Source organism: Mus pahari, chromosome 15, assembly GCF_900095145.1.
Source record: "Mus pahari chromosome 15, PAHARI_EIJ_v1.1, whole genome shotgun sequence".
Classification (NCBI taxonomy): Eukaryota; Metazoa; Chordata; class Mammalia; order Rodentia; family Muridae; genus Mus; species Mus pahari.
Window position 1 is genome coordinate 75577735 of NC_034604.1, and position 4385 is coordinate 75582119.

A 4385-nucleotide genomic window follows, 5' to 3' on the forward strand; every position below is an offset into this window, starting at 1 on the left:
TCTCTCTCTCTCTCTCTCTCTCTCTCTCTCTCTCTCTCTCTCTCTGTGTGTGTGTGTGTTCTACAAAATCTATGTAGAGAAAGTTTTATATTATATGTGGACATGGCTATAGATAAACTATAGACCAGTATGTGGATCTGTGCAGATAATTTCACAGGCTAAATTTCTCCCCGGCCAAGTAGACAGGGTCATGTGCCTGTCAAAGTTTACAATGTAGGAAGGAAGAACAGACATGTCAGAGATGTCAGCAATGGCTTCAGACATCATCATGAACAGTCTCAGGGTTAACCTTAGCGAATGTCCTCCTTCTATATGATGGAAGGTCCCGGGCCGAGTCTAGATGCCTGGGTTGATCAGGTTGCTCCAAGCTGCTGGTCCATCTTCCCCAAAGTCAGAAGTAAGCCAGGAACTTAGAAATGTTCCTATAGACTAAAGTCAAGCAAAAGGCACAACGTGCCACAGACACACGAGCATTCCTGTTCCTGCCAGATGGAAGCCAGCAATGACTTCTGTTTCTGTTGCCTGCTGGGAGAAAGCTTCAGTTCACTCCAGAGCTGCACACTACAGGTTAGATCAGGGAGAGCCAAGGCTGAGTAGGGTTACCTGGTGGAACACGTGGTGTTTGCAGACATCCCTGGGTGGAACACGTGGTGTTTGCAGACGTCCCTGGGTGGAACACGTGGTGTTTGCAGACGTCCCTGGTGGAACACGTGGTGTTTGCAGACGTCCCTGGGACACAGTCTGTCCTTCGTACTGACCAAAGAGGCGCATGCATAGGAAGAAGGTACCCACCGTCCCCACATTTCTGATGATGCCGGAGTCCTGCAAATCTCCAGGAACATACACAGTGCTTTATAGATGTCATTATCTGCGTGAGCACCTGATGTGCAGGCATACGTGCGCCTCAGCACACGCAGAGGTCAGAGGTCGACTTCCAGGTGTTGGTCCTTTCTGCCGTCATGTCCAGGAACCAGAGCTCAGCTCATCAGGCTTGACTGGCAAGTGCTTCTACCTGCTGGGCCATCTTGCTGCCCCTCCAGTGCTGCTTTAGGGGCACTAGTTGGAGACGGAAGGGAGGCCGCAGCCCTCCATCTCAGCTACAAGAGCCGTCTCAGCCTGCCTTTCATTTGTGGGTAAGGAGATGCTTATTCTTCCTGTAAGTTCATTAAGTCATTCTGATTTATGAATGAAGGATGTAAAATCCCCTCTTTGTTTTGGATTTTTTGGGGGAATCCCTTACCATTTCCAAATAAAACTTATGAACATATTTTCAGAAACTAAACATCTAAGTTTTTGACAGGCCACATGCACAAAACCTCAGCTTCAGTCCCTAGCACCAGCAAGGAATGGGGGTGTGTACGAGGGCGGTATTGAATCCGCAGGTCTCTTTACTCTTCTGCCTTCTTGAAAGTATTGGGTCTTTGAATCCATGAGCACAGGTGCCTGCTCATTTAGTTAGGTTTTATTTAGTTGCTCTTAACAGTGTTTTATAGGTCCCAGTGTACATGTAGGTATTTGTTAAATTTATTCCTAAATATATTTTAATGTGATTATAAGCTAAGTAGTGGCTGGAGAGATGGCTCAGAGGTTAAGAGCACTGACTGCTCTTGCAGAGGACCTGGGTTTGGGTCTCTGAAAGCATATCAAGTAGCTACACACACACACACACACACACACACACACACACACACACGCACACACACACATATACACACACACACACATGCACACACGCACGCACGTGCATGCATGCACGCACACACGCACGCTCATGCACACACACGCACGCACACACACGCACACATGCATGCACACGCACACACACATGCACGCATGCACACACACACGCACACACACACACTCACGCACGCATACGCACGCATGCAAGCACACACGCACGCTCATGCACACACACGCACGCACACACACACATGCATGCACACGCACACACACATGCACACACATGCACGCATGCACACACACGCACGCACATGCACGCACATGCACGCACACACACATACACACATGCATGCACACACGCATGTACACGCACATGCACGTGCGCGCGCACACACACACACACACACACACACACCTGTAATTCTGTCTTCCTGTGCATGTGCCTCTTTGGTTAGTGTAAGGACAGACTGTTCCCAGGGACTGCCTTCTCCAGTAACAAATGGGACTTTCCAGAGGAAAAACATGAAATTGAGAAAGCTGCCCCTTTGTCCAGCTCTGATGGATGTTTTCATGGTGGAAAGGTATTGGTTTTATGACGCGGTATTTATTTTGTATCTATAGAGATGATCATAGGGTGTTTTATTCTCTATCCTGTTAATATGGTCCATGATAGTGTTTGCTTTTCAAAAATGTTGATGCAACATAGACTTTCTGGATAAACCTGCTTAGACATGGTGAATTATTCTTTTAACCCAATGCCAGATTCGTTTTGTTGATATTTGGATGAGGAATTGAATAATCTACACCCACAAGATACATGGGCCGGCCACTTGGTTTCCCTGTACCTCATCTGGGTTTGCTAATGCTGGCCTCAGAGAAGATGCTGAGAAACCTTCCTCCTCAGCTGCAAACCTGCCAGTTCACAGTGGTGACCTTTCTGCGTGACGTGCTGGTGTAAGGGTGGTGTAAAAGCAGTGGGAATAACCAACCCCTCTCTGATTGGATTTCAGGTCCCCTCTATGAGATGGGACTCATGGGGTCCGTGCTTGACACAGCCTCACTAGAATACCCCCTCTTCTGTGGCTGCTCTCTGATCCTGGTACGCTGCTGGACACCCGTGCGATAGCTCGGCCGGACACCCGTGCGATAGCTCGGCACTTATCCCCAAGCCTGATGACCCGAATTCAGTCACCTGGACCCACATGGGAAAGGCGAGGACTGATTTCTGAAATCTGTTCTCTGACCTCCACACATGTGCTATGACGTGCACATAGAAACACACACACACACACATGTGATAAATAAATTTAATTAGAGATCAAAGTATCATAATATGGGCAAGTGGCATGGCTCACTGACTAAAGGGGATTGCTGCCAGTCTTGATGAGTTCAATTCCCAAGACCCTCATAGTGGAAGGAGATAACTGACTGCAGAGAGTTGTCCATACAGACCCTGTGACATGTACATTTGGAGAGAAAAATACAGCTACTCCTGGTTTTGTTTCCATTCTGTTCTTCTCTCCTGGTGGGGGTGTCCAGCTAGCCTATGCCTAGCTCCCCATGTGATTCTCCATCCCTCCTGACTTTAGCTGTAGGGATGGGGGAGGGCTCAGTATAAAAGCCAGATATGAACTGTCTTTAGAAATACAATGTTCAAATGGGGCAATCATTCACAAGCCTGTTCCTTGCCCTAGATTGAAAATGCCTTAGAAACAAGATACCCTTAAATCCCACATCTTTCTCTGCATTTCGCAGTGAGAGCCATTTTCTTCCAAAGAAAGAACCATGTCTCTTATTTATGTATTTCTGTTCCTCGGAGAAAGTCCATGGAAAGGAAAATAACAGCACAGCCCATGAGGTGGACAGGAGCAGGCTGGTCTCTGGGTTCTAAGAGGACAGGGCAGGGGTGGGACGTAGTTCAGGACTCAGATGCAAGCTCTGTGCTCCGGGGACATCATGGACTAGAACACTCTGGGGTGTGCAGATGCCCCTAAAGTTTCTGTGAGGTTCTGAAAGCCACCTAATAGTCACAGTGGGGGAAAAAAATACAACCACAGTCAGCGCCAGGCTGCGCGTTTGCTGCTTCCTGCAGCTACAGTCATCCTTGCAGCCATTGGCTGATAGAAACATCACTCCAATCTCGGCCCGGTTCTCACACAGAGGTTTCCTTGTGAGCCTGCGTCTCTTCACTCTTCTCACAACGATCACCAGTCACTGGATGTCAGGCCCACCCTATGTGCATGACCTCATCTTAACCAAATAGAGCTTGAAACGCTTTGTTTCCAAATGTGCTGACATTATGGGGTTCTGGCTGAGCATGGCTTTCAGGGTACACAGCAAAGTCCAGTATTGACTCAGAGAGACCTGAAAGTGAGGTCCCGGTCTCCTCCCTCTTTGCTGACAGCGGTGAGGTTTTAGTTCGGGCGGTAGTGCACTCTAACTTGCCCCGGACTTGTCGGACCTCACGTTAACGTTGTGCTCCCTGACTTCCAGAAGTATCTCAGCTTGGTCAACAGGCAACACAACATGAGTGTATGTTGTTGCCTATCCTCCAGAAGGTCTACCTAGGCGGTAATACCACGAAGAGCAGCAGCCCTGGGCAGTGTTTGGAGCTGGGTTAGTAACTTAAAAGGGAAGCCGGAGCTGGAAGCCAGAGTCCACTCAAGGGGTGGGGCGTGGGAAGGACAGCAAGAAAGAGGCTGATT